A 20176-nucleotide genomic window follows, 5' to 3' on the forward strand; every position below is an offset into this window, starting at 1 on the left:
GGCTTCTGTAGTGCAATCACAACATCAACTGTTTATATAATCAAAACATAACCCTTCAACCCAAATAATGTGTTATTTTGTGAAACACTAACAAATCATCTGTCCTAAGGGTGAAATAAAGCAAGTGTAAAATTCACACCTGATTTGTACACCTGATCTGGTCTGTTATTCTTCACCCAAGTGAATCTACAGCACTGAGAAGCATACTAGCCATCATCTGTTAAAGCTGTTGCTTAGCTTTGAAGAAAACTGTATTGATAATTCTGTGATGCATTTGAAATAGGCAATTTAACAGTATGACTATAGCAGGCTCTGACAAAACAGCACCTTCTAGAAAAGTACTGCTGATGTCTGGGCTGGTATATTTAAAAACAAGATCAACTGCAAGCTATTTGTAAGTACCTGTGCACTGTAAAAATTGAAACAGATTAAACTAAGAAAATGCACTGACTTGATGTCTTTACTTTTTTCTATAACAGAAAATTGACCAACCCCCTGAACTTCAAAATAGCTAGGCAAACGGAAAAGAAAAGCAAAAACAATGATGTGTAAATTTACCTAAAAGAAAATCACATTATTTCAACATTGCTTTCTATCTTGGAAAGATTGTAATATGAGCAAATTTGCTTTCTGATTGACAGATTCCTTATATTACATCCAGGTCTCTTTTGTGGTCCTCAAATATGCAAGTGGAAATACTGAAAGTGAAAAATATGTCAGTCCTTTTAATATATTAGAAAGTTGAAAATGATGTGGCAGTATTTCCTTTTTATCCTGACTTGAAGCTTAATTTAGTGCTTATGCACTAAAATGACATTTGTCTTAAAAATCTGTATTTCTGGGGGAAAGTACAAAACTTATTTTTCACATAGTGAACAGTGATGTCAACAAAAAGAGTGATGGCAAATGCACAAGATTTTCAAACCACAGCATTAGAGACTTCTTTGAGAAAAGAAAATACATATTAAAGGTGATATTTGTACGTTCATCTGACAGCTGAATCTTTCTTGATTCAAGATTAAATTGTCACAAGTTGGTGTTGTGCTATTTCATCTTCCTGAGCATCCTGTAAAAGTTTTCTGCTTTCCTGGTCCTTATACATTCCCATATCACTCAGATGACCTGAACTAGATTATTAAATATACCACTGTAGTTAACAGTTTAATAGTCCGCTAATATTTGTTTCTGATACTGTTCCCATGAATAAAATTCTTGGACTTTTTTTTATTCGGAAGATGTCATAATAATGCAGTACTCAGACAATATCAACATTATTAAATCAATGCAATTACCTTAAATTCTTGAGATGAGAATCACGACATGACCATGCAAACTCATCTCCAATTTGCCTTCTTATGTAAGAATCTGAGGTGGACAAGCTGGAAGCAGCCAGAAGGTGAGAAGTTAGTAGAAACAACAGAAAGCTTGGAAAATTCAGTGCAGTTGGGGCAGTAATTACAAATCAACTTCTTATTAAACTACAGAATCATAGAATCATTAAGGCTGGAAATGATCTCTAAGATCATCTAGTCCGACTGTCCACCTACCACTAATATTGCCACATTAAACCATGTCCCTAGGTACTGCATCTACCCTTTCCTTAAGGACCTCCAGGGGCAGTGACTCTACCACTTCCCTAGGCAACCTGTTCCAAACAACTCTAGCCATTTTTTAATATATGTATTTTTATGCGCATCATGACAGAATAGTCCTAGATGAATTCAGGATGTCCTTCCTTAGGTCAAGTAGAAGCATAGGGACGTAGATGAAATTATATATAACAAAGTATTTATAATCTTTTACTATACTTGATTGTCATACTATTGTATTTTATAGTGACAAAACAGTTTCATGAATTAGATCGTTAGTCTGTGTTTTTTAAAGAATGGAACCGAAGCCTAAGCTTGTTTCCTGAATTGTTAATATCACTCACACAACTTCTAAGTCCTTACTAGATTTGGAACATTATTTTTTATCATTTGCAGTATTCTAAAGTTAAAACGGGCGCTCTTCAACAATCTGTCAATAGAGTTTGTGACATTCGAATAATATGAAATTCCTGTCTTAAACATGTTCCTAAACTGTCGGATTAGGTCTTAATATCAGCATTACCAGGCAATGTGTCTACAACATCAAATGTAATTTTTATTCTCTGTGAACACTTTGCATATTCTGACTTCCAGTTTCTGGCCTCCTCCACTAATTGCTCACTGTAATTACACGTATATTTGTGCACCAAAAATTTAGCAAAATTAGCAAAATTTAGCAAAATTTATTTCTGTCCCCAGTTTTCTTAGGCCAAAGCTGAATCTACTATGAAAATTAAAGTTTATGAACAAACACTCATCTGGAAAGATGTGGGGTGAAGAATTAATCCAAGGGCTTTGCTAGCAATGCATTTCATCATGTTGGAAGGCAATTTCTGTTTCTCAGATCTTCACTGAACCTGTTCAGTACCATTAACAATAGTTTAAAAAGATTCCCAGTCATGTCACAGTCATATACAAGTACAGCCCCATACTCCTACACAGGTCAAAGCCCACCTATGGTGGCTGATGTATCTATACTGCACAAGGAAGAGCCTCTGCTCTTGTACAAGGCTTCTTTTTATTTTTTCAATACATATTATAGATGTGGAACTACAATAAAAGGAAGTTATGACTGGTGAAAAAGCCAGAGACTGAGTGTGCAAGATGCCCTCAAATGCTTCAGTTGATTTTTTCTTGTTTTACTAGGGGAAACAAACAAACAAACAAACAAAACAGCTTGGCTGTCTCAAATTATTCTCTTCATTCTACTGCATTAGTCACAAGACTTGTCTTAAAGTCTTGTTCAATAAGCACTCATCGTTCTGATTGTACTTATACTAGGTGTACCAGCATACAAGATGTGGCTTATTTTTAAGACAATTTCTCCCACTGACTGTGACTAAACACTAAAATCAGTCAACTCTATCATATGTAATGGTCCACAGCTTTTGTATTTCTGTTTAAAAATGTATCCGGTTGAAATGCTCCATATAGCATTCACTCCTTTCAAACATGACACGTGAATGAGAATAGTTTGGTACTAATGTTGGCCCATTAAGAAATCTGTCTTATGCTTGCACTGTAGAATGCTGAGGCCCTGGAAAAAACTGACAAGAGAAACGCATTTTCCTGTAGTTGAGTCTGTAGACAGTATCTGCTTTTGAAACATCAGACAACACACATCAGTCCTCTGAGCTTTGCTTTTCATATCACAAACCTCTAGTCAGTGTAAGAAAAGGACATGCAAGTTAATAATGAAAGTTTAGAAACTATTCAAAAGAATACTGAATGACTTGCAAATATAATATAGTTGGTAATTGAGTGGGGAGGTTACCCCAGCTAACAGATTTATGCCTCTGCTACTTTCCATAGAAATTTCACAACACCCTTATGCCTGAATTTCATTTATTCAGCCAAATCTTCCTGTAATGTAATTGTTTTTTATTGAATATGATGATGGTATAGTACATGCAAGTTGACACATTGTTTCATTTCCTCTGTTATTAGTAATTGCTAGATATTTTAAAGCTATATGCCAAAGTACAGGACCTCCATTTACTGTAAAAGGGTGTGAGCTCTTCCCATATCAGTAACTAAATTATGAAACAAACAAAATGAAATGGGTTTCCACATGACTACATTAAATCCAGATTTCTTTTTTTGTTCCCCACAAGAACAACTGTCAGCCTTCCTCCATTACTCTGCTGCTAACAGCTCAATGGCACCACACAACATAGTTGCTTTAAAAAAAGGAAAGTTTTTCTCTGTTCTTTTAAAAAAATTATCAGACTATTTTCAAAACTTAGAAATCAGGGCAAAAAAATTACATTTCATTCATTTTCTGCTTAAATGGAAATTAAAAGTGCTATAGCAATTATGAGTTTAATTTTTTAACTTAAAAACAAAAATCACTACACTTTAAAAAAAATGAAATGCCTGAGTTATTAGAGTCTGCAAACTGCCTACTGTGCCCAGGAAGTTCTGTTTTCTAATGCATGTGTCTATATCAGTATAATGACAGCACCACGCTTCAGATCAACTGGGTACTAATTACAGATTTACCTGATAGACTGGAATGACTCCCAAGGAGCTGTTGCACTCTATTTAGCAAATAAGTGATTATCCTAACAGGTACATAAGGACTTGTAATGCTAAATAATCTCATCTGGATACCATTTTGTAATACTTTAAAAAAAAAAAAAAAAAAAGTTTTGATGAACTTGCAGTAATACCTTGCAAATATCCAGCTGGACTGCTGCAGATACCTGGAGCTGCAGACACCAGGGATTTCCTGGTGATGACATTTTTCATGTCATGCATTCTTTGAAGTTATGAAGTATGATATCAGACAAAAAACAATCATTCTTCAAACAAACCATGATTTCATGTCTTGACAAATTCAGAAGTAAAATGGCTAAATAGGTTCAAAAAAGGTGATTGGAAAAAATGAGCATGTGGAATAAAGCCAGCATGTCTTTAACATACAGATCTGGATTCAAGTAATCTAAAGTATTCATTTACTAATTTACTACTAATTTACTACTGCAAGGATGGGTTGATTGAATAATTGCTTACAGACTGTAAGTATTTTCTACTGATTTTTCATATCATTGAAGCAGTTCAGGCTCAGATAGAACCCACAGAATATATTCTAACTCCCATTATATAGCATAAGCAATCCCACTGCTTCACTGTGGGAAGGTGTTACTCAATGTAAACACAGTATCAGGCTGTGAGCTGTAATTATTGTTTACACAAACTTGAAAAGCCTTAGAGAAAGACTAAAGAGAAGACAATTTTTAATGATCACTCTCCACAGAGGTCATTAATTTGAGTCATGACCTGCTACTTCAAATGTAGACAGTGAAATGTAAGGAATGTTTCACACTCAATATAACTGCCTCTCTAAAAGTAATAATGAATACACCTACAGTCAAGGCTTGTTAACTCAGTATGGGATATGTGATTCTTTCTTCACTTGAAAGTAGGGAAATTATACTAAGCCAGCATCAAGAAGAATTAGATACTTGCTTACACTCATTACGTGTTTTGTTTCAAAAGCAGAGTAGCATCAATTGATCCCATCTGATCTGAAAAATCAACACTTACAGTTCCTATTATGACTCATAGTTCCCCTGCTTTATCACTTAAAACAAACATATTTTGCTGTTTTTAAATTGTTCTTGTCTTTCAGGTTTTCAGTTCTGGATAATAAAATGTAAATCACTAAAAATCCTAAATAATTTGAAATCTGAAATATGTACTCAGCAAATAAATGAAAATTAAACTGAAATAAATCAAAACACACTACAAAATATACATCTGTTTATAAATATTGTGTTCAGATTACAATGTGGACTGATTCTCATCATTTACCTAGGCTGCATCATATCTTGCTCTGCAGGAAAATTCAAGATTTGTGTTTAAATGATTTTCATTGCATCCAAGCTCGTAGCAAAATTCATTGTGTTCTGCTGGGTCCATGTTACAACACCGGATACTGGGAAGAAAAAGGAAGAAAGCTGATGAGCCCTGAAGTTGTCAAAGAATTTTCATAGACATATGATATTTTTTTACTTCTTTCCTGACGTGGTACTCATGAAAAAAAAAAAAGGTATCTATAAATGATTATTAGTCTATAGCTTATCATCGCAGAACAGATTCTGAGTTTAGTATGCTTAGTATCTTGTCCCTTCCTGATGAGATTTATTCTACAGAACTGATTTGAAAGCAAGATAATAATCATCAGTAATTTAAGCATGCTCTTATTTTCCCCAGATACTTCTGATGCTTGTTGCAGTGAGTTTTGGCTTCTGTATTAAAAATGATCGGTAAAATGTACAAAATATGATAGGGGCAACTATACTGCAGACCAAAGACAAGACATTCAAGAAAAAAAATAAGATAAGGCTAGATATATCCATTGCTGCTAGGGAAATTCCTTGACCCCATAGTTGCCCCGTGGCAAGAATGACAGTTCTGCATAGTAATTTCTTTAGAAGTATATATCTTGTATTTGTCTTGTGGTTTTATTTATTTACTTTTTATAGGACATAGGTCTGTGCTGAAATTCAAGTTTCAAAGGTTCAGATCTTTCTAACTTCCTCACAATCACACCAAAAGCCTTGGAGATAGCTCAGGAAGTGATTAGTAGGACGCTCCAGTTTCTCATCATTGCATGCTGCTTTACACTCAGATATACACACATGCACACTAAAGCCTTACACCTTCTGTAACAGAAGATAATATTACAGTAACTCCTACAATCTGATGGAATGAAAAAGGATTATCCGCTCAATCTATTCACCCAGTGCTTCCACAGATGCTAATGCAAATCAATATCTCTACTTAATAACAAGCTGAAAAATGCATGGCTATTAAGAACAAGGTAAAAATGTAAAACACTATGCTCTTTTGAAGTCTACTTTCAGTAAACAAAGGATTCTCTGTTTCTGGAGGAAAAAATAAAGTAGAACATATTATATCTTAGTACTGTAAAAACCTAAAAATGGGATTTGCTTAGGAATCCAAGGAAATCAGGCACCTCCTCCTTTAAGCTCATTTGAAAATTCATTATCTTCAGAAGTGCTTACACAGTAAGCTGGAGAGAGGCTGGCTGAAAGGATCCCATCAGGATCCCACAACCCTGAAGTCATGTAAATTGTACCTAGCAAGAGCTTTGAAGTCATGTAGGCAACGTGTTTGCTGCAAAAATGGCACATGTATCCCAGTGTGCCTAAAAGGCTGAATGGGCAGTCAGATGGGATGTTCTCAATTCTGTCAAGCTGAGAAGATTCACAGTGGGGGGTTAACCACATACTTCTGCGATCAGAGGCCAAGTGCTGCCAACAGTGGACTTTCCTGTCAGGGCACCACAGCCTGAGCACACCTAGGCACTTACAGATCCTCTGGGAAACGTGAGCAGCAGCTGCAGAAAGCCAATGGCATTGGGAGGAACTGCAGCAGGGCTAATGAAGCTGGAGATAAGAAAGCTTTAATGTGTACCTTTCAGTGTTCCTGTTGTGCTGATAGAAAGTAGAGCTGAGGGTGGCATTTCCACAGTTTTGTACTGTTGAGAAAAGCCGTCCCAAGGACCAGCTGGTTCACGTTCATTGAAAACTGGGGAAAAATAAAAGTAAATAAAAAAAAGAGGATATGAGCAAGATAAAAATCAAACATAGTGCATTTGAGAGAGTCTTCTGTCTAAACCTTATTCCTAGTGATACGGTTATTATAGTTCTTTCCTGACAGCATTCCTTCGGTGTTATAATTTGGAAACAAATGCTCATATTTCTTTCCTTGCAACCAAATATATTAAACACAAATTCTTACTAAGACACAGTATCATTAGCAAGTGGACACAGAGTCGGGCTTTCAAAAGCTGTAGTTTCGAAGAGGCACAGTAGTTACAGCTGATAGAGTTCTGTTGAAAAAATAGAAGTGGGTGAAACCTCTGAGTAATTCAAATTGATTCTTGTGCTGACAATGCCAAAAGTAAAGGTTTATGAACATTGATTGAATCTGTTTATACAGCTCCGAAGCTACCAACTGTTGCTCTCAAAGTGAGTAGCTTTTTCTATGTATGTGTGGATGGGGAGATGAATTGTTCAATACACAGTCTGCATTTTAGCATTAAAGAAAATAGCTAAAATGTGTATAATACAGTACAGGAACTACATATACTTTCAAAATTGCAGAATTGCATTGAGCACATAAAGCAATTGCTCTTATATTAAAAGTTGGACTCTTCTGCAAAACACCTGATCCCTAATGAAACAAGTTCAATAAATAGATAGATCCCATGGCAGGCATAAAAGAGGGAAGTCAGGCACAGAGAGCCCTCTTTCATGCATTAGTTTTGATTGTCCTACTTTGCTGTGTCAGGAACAGCAGCAAGAGCTCAAGCATTAAGGCTTTTTGACTCTGTAATAAACCAAAGCCCAGTTGCATATTTTAGGATTTATTTTATGCCACATCTATACAATGAGCAAAATTGGGAGTTTTCAGCAACCACTGCGAACTGTTTCCAGAGATTATGTTTTCCCCATGGAATAATTTTCACTAGTGTAGAAAAACCATATTTGATAGCCAGTTCAGGCAACCAGGCTGGCCAACAGAATTAGTGCACATTCTGTCAGCACATTTCCTCCCTTCAGCTTTACTTCTCCAATCTTTTTCAATATTGTTTAAATGAGCAATCATTTGTGATTCAGACTCCCATAAAAGGCAGAAAACAACAATCCCCAATGACGATAAATTATTAATGCAATTGTGCCAATCGCACAGATCTCAGTGCTTTTAAAAATGGAATGAGATTATCTGCTCAGTTATTTTCAATGAGATTCATCTCTTATTAGGGGGCATTATGTATATGGCTTGCTTTCAGAAAAACATTTTCTTCAAAAAAAGATTATTGCACAGTCACTTCTTGTGAAATACCATGCAAGCTCTACACTTAGATACCAAAGCAATTTTTTGTTTCAGGAAATAATTATATGTAATGGATATTTTCTTTCATAGATAGACTGATTCTTTTGAATATAAAAGCTTCTACTGTTCTCCGTTATTCTTATTCAGAACATCTCTGCTTTGAGTTGGTCCTGACTTGCACCAGTCTATAAACATATATAGCCAGATACGGTGTCTGTGACATACCACTTGTTTTGCTGCAATAGCTTCAACAGTCAGTAATAGAAAAGTTTGTAAGAGTAACTGTGCAATGCAAAATTATATACGAAAATACTGTACGATGCTCAAGTATAGCTGGGCTATATAGCTGTCTTCTAAAACTTCAAGCCAGCAAATTTTTCTATTCTAAAGTAATAATACAGTGGAAAGCAGTAGAGATTCAAAGGATTTAAGTATAAAGGAGAATTCTGAGGAATCCAGAAGCTGCTCAAGGTTGAGATTTTCGTTGAAGGTTCTCTTTGACAAATGCAGTTCACATTAGATTTTGGGCTCTGTCCTGCCATGGCCTGCACTGAAGGTGGTATGGAACAGGAGACAAAAGACAACTTTATATTTATTGTCACATCTTATGAGAGGGCTGTGAAATTGTCTTTGTACCCCACAACTCCATATGACATATTCAGACTATTGTGGCATCATACTGCAGTGTCTAGGTGCCATTTAGACACTGAACACAAGGAACCTGCAACCAAACTCAAGTTGCAAAAGTAGAAAAATGCTGTATTATCTCTATTCCCTTGAGTATGCCAGACTAGCAAGGTAGAATCTGATCTACGTTATATCCAGATAGTATGAGAGATGAAATACTGAAATCACAAAGACAAAAACACTGATTCAGAGTACACAAGTGTTTTCCATGTGATGAAACTTAAATATTTTCTTAGCAAAAATGTTAGTAGAAAACTCTAGCACAAGCTTAACGGCCTTACTTTACCTAGGCCAAAAAGGGGCACTCTTTCCAAGACCCTTGCTTGCCTTCCTTAAGCATGAGAGTATTTTTATCTGTTGCATTGATAGAAGCAGTGATCTTTAAAGCACCAAGCTACCAAAACACTGCATTGGGATTTTGCTGTTATTTTATATATTTCAGCTCTGTATTACAAGTACTGACAATCATCATGTTGAACACATCTTCTATGATATGGAAAGCTGTCTGATTCTTGTGGTCACATGCCATGGTGACATTTAACAACATGTATTCCCATCTGTGAATTCTCTTTCTGGCATTTGGCTTGTACTTTATTTCTCTCATCTAAAAGTCTGGCATTACTAGAGTCTCACAAGTCTCACTATTATTCTGATAACATTATGGGTCAAACTCATTCCACTGTGAACATGCATTTGTGCATTTGTACTTGGAGAGAGTGATTGACTGGTATCAGGCAGAGGTGACTTCTCCTGTCACATTTCCAGCACATTATAATGTGGTTAATCAGCTCTACTGGACGTCACTCAAACCTAGCAGACATGACTCTAATGGATAGAGCTACTTGTCTGATGTCTGTTTTGGCACTGATGTGGTAGAGCTCGTAAAAGTTACTAAGAAAAAAAGAAAAAAGAAGTAGAGTATGTAGCTGAGCAAGTCACAGGAAGCCAAAAGGGTAGCTGTGCTTATATATCTGTGTGATCTGTTTTTAAATATACAGTTGATGGATTTGTTCAATATGAACTAATCACAGGACTGTCTGCCCTTGCCTAATCAGGAAAGATTAATGCAAAATAGTACTTGGGATTTTTGGTATATGCTGGGGGAGGTAAAAGATCGTTATTAATTATTTAGATATTTAAATGCTTAACCGTTCTGGAGCACATGCATTATAAATAAAATGGATATAAATATAAATATAAATATAAATATAAATATAAATATAAATATAAATATAAATATAAATATAAATATAAATAAACATCACAGAAATTTGTACCGTGACTTTGCCTTTCAGTCTGAAGCAGAATACTGCTGAAGTGAACACTGCCATGAAGAGAAGACGGAAGATCACTCTCTCCCAAAAGGAGCTTAAAATTCAGTCATATTAATTTCAAAGGATTGAAATTCTTCTTGTTTAATTAAAAACCATAAATCCGTTCAGTTTTAGATCCAATATCAAAGACTGCAGATTGAAATATCCCAAGATTACTTTTCCACTCTGGCTTATATCCAAGATTGGCCCTAGAATTTCCAGATGTTTGAGAACTAGCAGACTGAAACTTCCAACTCACAGAAATGAGATATACAGTTGGATTCATCAAGCTGTAGACATCTAAGTATAAGGATATTTATTAAACTATAATTTTTAGCAATTTTGTATCCAATTCCACTGGCACATAACTTTATTTTACAGATCTAAACAGTTCAGATGCAAGTTTCTTTAACAAAAGGTCAATTACTTCGTTGTTGTTCAGGATTGTATTACATTGATGTTTTAATAACCATACAAACAAACTTCTATTGTGCATTTGCCAGTAGCAGGTAAATCTGCTGCCTGCACAGTTCCTCATTATCCTCATTCATTGGCTTCAGCGATACTGTTTGTTTCAGCAAGATTTGGCTTCAGAAAGCTTGCCTGTCATTTGAAAATAAAAGCAAAGCGTGTAACACACTCGGCCAAATTCTGTTCATCACACTGAGTTTTACTTGGATCAACAAGAGCAGTTCAGCATCACTTCTGGTTGTTGCAGAGCTTCTCAGAAAGCAGCCCTCAAAACTACCTCCACGATTTTCCTGATCTTCCTTTTGCTAATGAAATAGAAAGATGTTTGCAATAAATATATCACAAAGTTCCAGAGGAGCTTGACAGGTGAGCCAGTTTCAGGAAGTGCTATACATGGCTATTTTTGTTTTCTCAATTTTTTTCCCAATCAGCCTGATTTTTAAAGAGGTGAAATAGATTAAAGCTAGTTTCTAGAAAGAGAAATAGAACCAAAATTGAACTTAGACTGGGAAATTCCAGGGTACGTTCCTGACCTAATGTCAGGTACTAACTAACTTTGGACAATACTATCTTCAAGTCTACTCCCAGCTTTTTTGGGGGGGATTCATCAAATCTTCGTTCCACTAAATTCATGATATGGAGAATTGTAGAGAAATTATACATTATTCTATGGACTAATGATTCAGCATGTAGCATTTTTACAGATCTTACACATTTAATATTTGCACATGTACGTGTTCATGTGTGTACATGCACACAATACCCTCCACAGTTTCATATGGAACTTTCTTGTAACATGAACAGACAAGCCATGATGAGCTGCAGCTTTAATTATTCCTTGTAAGCAAACATAGCACAGAAATCTGGTGAGGAGGATATGGGATGTGAGTAGAGTTGATAATTCTAAGAACAAGAATCTAGATTAAAAGACACAGCAGTTTGTCAGTGGGGATATTTATGGCACTAGAAGCATAGAAGAAATATGAAGCTAAACTTAGGAAGTCAAAGGGACCCATCAAGGAGAAGTAAGGAAAATATTGTGGTTATTACCGAGCGTCTCACAAAGGCAATGATCACCTTTAGAATGTGCATAGCCATGCTATCTTATACAAGTTAGAAAAATGGAGCACTTAACAGGAGAATTTTACATTGCATAAACCTCTATAAAGGGGCTAAGCAAAACATCACAGTGCTGACTTCGTCCCATTATGAATGTAGGGAAACCACACTCCCACTCTATTTATCAGTTTGCCCATCCCTGCTTATGCTGTAACGGCAGTTCTGCAGGACTTAATTAACTGGTACCTGTACAGTACTGCAAAGTTAGTATCAAAGGAGCTAAGCAAGTGCAAACTCCTTTAATATCAAGAGCTGCTCCTTGGAAAGATAACAAGTTTTGCTGCTCATATAGAAATGGTTAGGCATGTAAAACAAAGCAGTGAATTAAAAAGAAACTCAAAACCTGTTGTCTTAATTGGGGTCTGCAAGGAAAAAGAAAGAAGAAAGAAAGAAACAAGTGAAAAAGTGACACATGAAAAACTATAGCATTGTTCTTCTGTGCTGTACTAAATGACTCTTGAGTGTAACTAAAATACGAAGCAGGAGAAATAGCAAATCCTATAAATAAAATACAAAGGACAGAAAGTGTTTGAACTAGAAAGGCAATACCCTTCATGTGGTTAACAGGAAACTCAGAAACCCTTTTTTATGATGTGGTTGTTACCTGTGAACAAGATGTACCAAAGGACACAAGCTTGCTGCGGAGCAAGTTGGATCCAGTCCTTCAGGATAAAGCTGACACTGTAAGAGGCAGGAGCAACTCCTTTCTGCTCTGATCTTCAGCAGGCTCTGATCCTCATGGGGAAGGAGACCATTGCATGAGAATATCTAGTACACACATTTCCAACAACCATACATACCAACATTTCTACAGAAGAAATATACTCTCCCTGCAATACTGTCACAGCCAGTGACAAGTATATATGTAGACTCCTAGAAAAAGATGCTGTTAGACAGCTACGCTCTATAGTGCAGAATCACTGTACCAGGTTCAGATGCAGCCCTTAATGACTTTCTGACAAAACTTTGGTTGTAGCTTCAGCAGCACGCAAACATGCCCTTTCAAATTTCCACTTTAACATCTCCATTTCAAACTACTTGTAGTACGCGCTGTTCTTACACATTTTTTCCTACATATACATTCACATAATCCCAGAAACAACAGCCTGTTCTAATAACATTAATATAACATCTAATAACCATTGAGCACTTTCAAACCACTTGTTCATCACGTATTTTTTCCTTCCTTATAAGAAATTATCAAGCACAGGAGCAGAGCTATTTTTGCAGGCCCATGATATTAATAGTGGGTTTTCAGAACACATCTAAGGATGGTACTGAGGAAGTATATTACTGAGTTTGACATATTTCATAAACCCGTCAAGTGGACTTGGTCCCCACATTTATATCAGCATCTCCAGGAAGCTGGTGGACTCTTACGTCAGAGATGATAAAGATGCTTTAATAGCTCTATGCCTGTTTGTTCCTTAGGTTTCTCTGAGTTTATCGCAAGACCAGAAAAACAGGACAAAAACCTCCCACAGTGAAGGAAAGCTCTTAGATGGTGTGGTAATGCTGCCAACAAAGGATCACTTTGGCAGAGACTTTTCAAGTGTTTATCTTTGTTATATACTCCGTGCTTGTCAGTCTGCACTCTGAGCAATCTCACCTGCTATAACTGATAAATTCACTTTCTCATAACCTCCAAACTTACATATAGGGACCTCAGTGCTAAGAGACTGTGTGCTAAACTGCTGCCCTTGAATATTGCATGGAAGAGCCAGTTCCATAACTTGCAGGTTACAAATTGCCAATGCTAAAAAATGTGTACTGCAAGTATGAAAGTATGAACAAGGAATATCTCAACCTAATATTTGAAGTCTCTCCAGTTCCAATACCTCTAGGGCTAAAGCTTTTTTCATGTCTATCAGACAGAAAGTCTGCTATTGAGTAATCCTGGGTACTTGTAAGAGCATGCTACAAATCTGTCTCAAGGTTTGTCTTGAAATAAAAGGCAATGAAGCTGAAGAATGTAATAAACACTTTTTTAATGTTCCTAATACAGTTAAGGACACTGAATGATAGCATTTACCTCAGAGGCAAATGTTTTACATGCATTACCTTATGGACAAACTATAGTGTCTTACAAGCCTCCTGGCCTAGTTGTTTCACACAATATTTAATAACATTTGCCCCTATAAAACACAGGCCTACGAAGCTCTAATAGTTACAACCATAATATATTAGTACAGCTACACACCAGTCCCTTCAAAATGTTCAGATCAGCCCCACTACATGTGATGTTCAGTGTACATGAGCATCAGCACCATTTTTAAATGATACTGGGTTACAATGAAGGCATCAAAATAAGAATCTAATGCTTGAACTTGAAAAAAATCACATCCATAGGTTGTACTCACACCTGAAATTAACTAGATTTGGGTTTTAAAGAGAAAGCTCAAAAAACAAATTGTGATTAAAGAGTTTGTAATCACTAGGGCCCTGTAGTGAAGGATAGTCATTAATGATGTACCAGTGTGTACTCAGGACTAGATAAAGTGTATAGGAAGCTACGGAACGTCCCTGGGGGCATTTCCTTCCACACACACAACCTACCTCACATAGCAATGCAGACAGCATTGGATGAACTGCAAAGGTAATACCACGGCTTTCAGGTTCTCCTGTTTCAATAAATAAATGAGCTACTTCTAGATCACATCTTTCACTGTCTGTTCAGCTATATGTTAGTATCTGACATCACTAAATGCCTGGCCATCCTTACCACAACGTCAGGCTGCTTCTCAGCCATTTAACGAAAGAGATTTTTTTCTCTCAATCTATTCTCTTTCTCCTGATCTAGCTCTTGATTTAGTCGCTGGCAATCCTGCCTGCAGCAAACGGACTGGAACTAGATGATTTTGTGATCCCTTCCAACATGAGCCATTCCATGATTCTATGTTCATCCCACCTAAGAAAATACTAGTCCCTGTTTCCTGTTGGTGAACTGCAGTGAAAAAAGTTTGTGATTAAACTGGAGATGCAGCTCAAGGCTTGGTTCACAGTGCAAGGTCCATCCCTACCTGGTTTCTTTTTCTGCTGTGGATAGGACAGCATGTAGCAGTACTCCATTTCTGAGAAGAACTGCAGGGGGCTGCTCTCATAACATCCTACAGTAAGGTTTTTCCACAGTTGTACCATCTTCTAAATCATGCGCATACACCGAATATTTCGTGAGCCTTCTGCACCAGGAAGAATTTGCAGTCACCTGCAGTGCATGAATACAGAAATAAAATTATTTCATCTATTCGAAATAGTGGTAATGTCTTAATCCTACATTTAAATGTCACAGTTCAAAGCATCAACTAATTGTAAGTGCAGACTATATAGCTGAATTGCATCACGTGTACCCACAACCACACACAAATAATCAAGATGAAAGGAAACAAATGAAAACAACATATAATGCTGCAAAGTCCTAGATGGAAGTGGAGTATAGTACAACAGCACTAAACTTTGGTACAGGTAAGTCCCACTGCAACCAGGGATGCACTTTATAATCAGCATGTAGTATAAAACCTACCTGGAAGCAAACTGACAGCATATTATGTAGCATTCAGAGGAAAAATACAGGGGTTGCTGCTGAATTTCCAAATTGGAGGCTTTATCTACACCAAAGCCAGGATTCAGATGCAGTGCTAGAATGAGAACAGAATGATTTATCCAGGATCCAAACCTCTCCCCAGTGAAGTTAATTGAAAAACTCCCATCCATTTAAATGAATTGCAGCAAGATGGATTCTTAGTCTTCGGTTTTGTCACATTTTGTTAGTTTTCATACCCATTACTTATAAATTATTTTCAGCCCCATTTGTTGTGCTAAAGGTACTGCATTCATTTGTGGTGGTCCAAGAGGCAATCCAGCCTGCTTTAACACGTGTATTATGAATTAGGTATTGTTATTGAGTCAAATTTCTTTTGGGGGATGAAAAAAGCTGCGTATTTTAAGACATGAAATAAGCCAAAGAAGCTTATTATCTTTTGCAGAAAACAAGTAGTGGTATAGATTGGTACATCTCCCTTTGTTCTGGAAAACGCTTCATTTCCATTAAAGTCTTTCACATTGCACTTCAGATAGTTATGTCCTGCTACCCACACAAGTTTCTAACCAAAGCCTGACTTCTGTATGTGCATGAAATATTTCTGAGTCCCAAAAGATTGCTGCAACATTTGGTACAGCCAAACATCTTGCTTAATTCATTATCCGCTATTTAAAATTTTGTTAGAATTCCAAGCATGAAGTGAAAGAATAAAAAAAAAGGTAGGATAAAGAAGTTAACCAATCACCCACATCATCAACAACATAAATAAATCAGAAAGCCCATATGTTTAAATTCTTGAATCCTAATTACATGACAAAAAACTTGTGCATAACGGAAATAGCACAAAACCCAGTTTTAGTCTATCAAACACTTCCAGTCTGTAACTGACATCAATGGCAATACCTATAACCGCATGTGTTTATATGAATATGCAGCTTTAATCAGTCAGGATAGTAAACATCCCCTCCTGATGCTCCTATACACCGTAACACACTCCTGGAAACACAGGTCAGAGATAGACAGAAAGCTTTGTTGTCAAAGGATCCAGTCCCCGGCCAAACCCTACCATCTGCACAGTGAAGCATGTCGTATTCCTTTTCCAAGACTTTACTGAAGTAATCAGGAGAAAATTCAGTATCACAGAATCACAGAGTGGCCCAGGTTGGAAGGGACCTCAAGGATTGTGAATCTCCAACCCCACCGCCACAGGCAGGGCCACCAACCTCCACATTTAATACTAGATGTATTCTAGTATTTTAATACTAGAAGTATTTTGTGTAGGTCCTTGTCCTACAGAACTCTGGAACAGAACTGACTGAGAGCTGACTTCAGTATTTTGACCTGGAGATGAGGGTGGCATTCTTCAGTAGTTAAGTCACCTTTGACAAATCTTTTGAAGTCTGAATGAAGAACAAAGCGGCTTTGTAGGTTTGGCAACCCAGCATCAGCCTTTTTTTGTATTCCTTCAGCAATAAAATAGGAAAGAACCACTTGCTTCTTTTAACAGATTTGACTGACTTAAAGTTACAAACCTGATTTTAGTTGCAGAAGGATATTTAGCAGATAATGCAGGAATCTAAGAAGACCAAGCCTGCAAAGGCACACCAAAAGATCTGCTTCAGGCACTGGGAAGACGAGGAAGCTTGTCGAATACGTCATCTACCTAGTGGTTATAGCAGAAGTTCCCCCCATATAAATGAGCTGTGGTAGCCAAACAAATAGGCACTTCTGTAAGGTAGTTCTCAGAACACAAAACTACAAAATTTTCTCAGTGGAAAAGTAAGATTGTAATAATCAACTGATTATACTGCATGGACATCTCATACCTTGAAAATAGAATCTAAGTTTTGTTGTTATCCAAAAAGGCTGGCTAAAATTATTGACATAGAGTTAATAGTGTCACAAAGTTGGATACTGTAGGTTGGAAAAACAAAGGAATACAGGATGTTACCAGGAACCTTTGGGTTAGAAAACTGCCTTTGAATTCCTAAAATTGCAGTAAGAAGAGATATATAAAGTGATTAGAAATTAATAAACAAAGCCTATTTGCTTAGGAAGCTGTATGTTTCCTATATGGAGGAACGTTTAAAATTATTTCTCTGTCAATAGTGAAATTCTGAATAAACCTAATGAAAAGTATGTTCCGTGGGAGTAAAGAAAACGCTTGGCTACAACTTCACTTTTGTTTAACTCCAGAAATATTGCTATTTAAATGTTCCTCTATCTTAAAACACTGCATCTGGTATGATAGCTCTCCTCCTGGCAGTCTAACCACCTTCCATTGATGAAAACCTCTAGGAAGGAAAATCAGCTTTATTCCACTTAATAGTATCCCAGCTAGCTGTTACTGACCAGTTGTAAGCGCACCCGAGTGATGGGAAAAGTGTGTAATTCTTTAAATGCTACCAGAGTCTATAAAATATGTTTACAGCACGGTGAAAATAGCTCACAGAAACAGCATTCAATCTTTTAAATGCTTCCCTGTTCACAAGATCTGCTTATGTCTCTGCTTATCCATCATTTGAGTGTGAAAACTCACAAATGTTGTTTACACTGGATGAAAGGTGCTATTTTATTTCTACCTTTGTCTTCTGTTACATATATAATAGGAACCAGCCCAATAGCACACTAAGGTTTCTCCCTCTGCGAACGAGTTCTGTAGAAATGACAGCCATCCTGACAATGGACAGACCCACTATAAGAGGGCCATTATATCAGTCTGGCCAATCTTCCTCCTTACAATGAAGGGAGAGAAACTGCTGATCAGAGAGGGAGAGAACAAAGGATGAACATGAATCTGCAGTGCACTCTTGGGGTAAGGACATCTCACTACACAGTTCACAGGAGAACAGGCAGCAGGTCAAGCAAACCAAGTACTCCCTTTTATTTAGCCCTTGTGAGATCTCAGCTGGAGCACTGCCTCCAACTGCCAGTACAAAAGAAGGGACAGAGGTACTGGAGCCAGCTAGCTGGGAAGCAGGAGCGCATAGCAATCGTGGACAGGGAAGGCGGAACTGGGGTCTCCTCGGAGACTAGCAAAAGGAGTAACATGAACAGTGATGAGACACAGCAGTGACAACCACAACTGGATATATTTAAAAAGAACGTTCAAAGTGAGGGCAGTCAGCCATTGGCACACACCTTGGAGGTATTTAAAAGTTCTCCAAATGAGACCCAAAGCAACCTGATCAAGTTCTGAAGTTTATCCTGCTTTAAGCAGATAATCTTCTGAAGTCCCCATCAATCTGAATTGTTCTGTATTACTAGTTCAGATATAAACATGATCTTTCCACAACACCATAGATAAGAGAACATCCCCTCAGCTACTAATAAAACAAAACAAGCATGGTGGAAAAAATGTACTCAAGTCCAATTTATATCTAAGACTTTCCTGTACAATAAGAAAAGATATCTCCACTATCCTGTGTGCTAGTAGTACTTCATCAGTTTCTCAGTACTAGGCATTGTGAAGGCTGAAGTTTGCACTCTAAAATCATCATTTTGCAGTGATCTTAAAAGGTTTTTTTTAAAGGAGTTATCTAATAGTTTAGTAAGTATGCAAATAACAATTTCAACTAAGCCACAAGAGTACAGTCAAGCTCTCGTTCACCCAACTTGATTGTTCCTTGACATCCTTGCTGTAGTATAGTTGCTTTCAAAGTCAGCACGTCCTTAGATCATGGCAGCAAGAGAAGGCAACCAACAAGATTCCTCTTTCCAGTAAAGGGAGTGGTGAGGAGCAATATGGAGCCTGCAAACAGCCAGCCTGCATACAATCCATGTCCCCAAGAAATCAATGAACATGGATGGGGATTCCAAAGTTCCCTTTTGCTAGATATGTTTTTGCTTTATTTCTCTTTTGTTGTCATACCACATCACGTACAAAAAGGGATTCAGCAACTTTAAATCTGAATCTTTCCAGTGGACAGACTTCTTGGAGAAAACATACTGAATGTAATTGAACTCTTTCAAAATATATGCACAGCTTGGAAATGCAGAGGTGTGCCAGTATAGTTCACTGAATGTATGAGTACAAAAGCTTTGTATATTCTCACAGTGAAAATCCTGCTGAGATAGCAGCACGACCCAGCATGCCGTCACCACCTTAGGACAGGAAACACTGCCTCTGTAAATATTACTGTTCACATCCAGAAAGTAAATAAGCACATGAAATAATTAGGCAAGGAGAGGAGCGGCAGTTTGATGTGTGAGCACGTTCCTTACTAAACAGCACAGACTTAAGTTCTTCTGAATGTCAGGAAGTCTACTGGCATTGAACAGCCTTGACCTGAATGCCCTTGTACGAATACCTAGGAGTCAAGAAGCAGAACATTATGCGTAGCTTAAGAATGCTGTAGAAATGTAACACAGCTTGTCTGAACCATGGATTTTTGAAAGTCAAGAATGCTCCTAATAGACCCTGAAATATATATATTCTTTGCTGTGAGGAATTGTTTGCTTACTCAAGAATAAAGTAATTTAAAATGAAATCACATAGACAGCTTCATAAATACTGTATACAAGTAGGCAAATCAAAAGTTGGCAAACACTTCTTGCTCTGATCACATCCCAGCAGGACTTACCTTTTG

At 37.1% G+C, this 20176-nt stretch overlaps 1 long non-coding RNA gene across 1 annotated transcript in view; it reads right to left on the bottom strand.

Annotated features, from left to right (window-relative positions):
• Nucleotides 1-20176, bottom strand: part of LOC107054592 — a 336025-nt gene that overhangs the window by 188847 nt on the left and 127002 nt on the right. Inside the window, exons 5-10 of the long non-coding RNA XR_006931508.1 lie at nt 15570-15684; nt 15070-15254; nt 12654-12784; nt 7035-7148; nt 5406-5529; nt 1293-1379 (exon numbers count right to left, since the gene is read on the bottom strand). This is a non-coding gene — a long non-coding RNA (uncharacterized LOC107054592). The remainder of the gene's footprint in view (nt 1-1292; nt 1380-5405; nt 5530-7034; nt 7149-12653; nt 12785-15069; nt 15255-15569; nt 15685-20176) is intronic.

Source organism: Gallus gallus, chromosome 14, assembly GCF_016699485.2.
Source record: "Gallus gallus isolate bGalGal1 chromosome 14, bGalGal1.mat.broiler.GRCg7b, whole genome shotgun sequence".
In the NCBI taxonomy this organism is placed as follows: domain Eukaryota; kingdom Metazoa; phylum Chordata; class Aves; order Galliformes; family Phasianidae; genus Gallus; species Gallus gallus.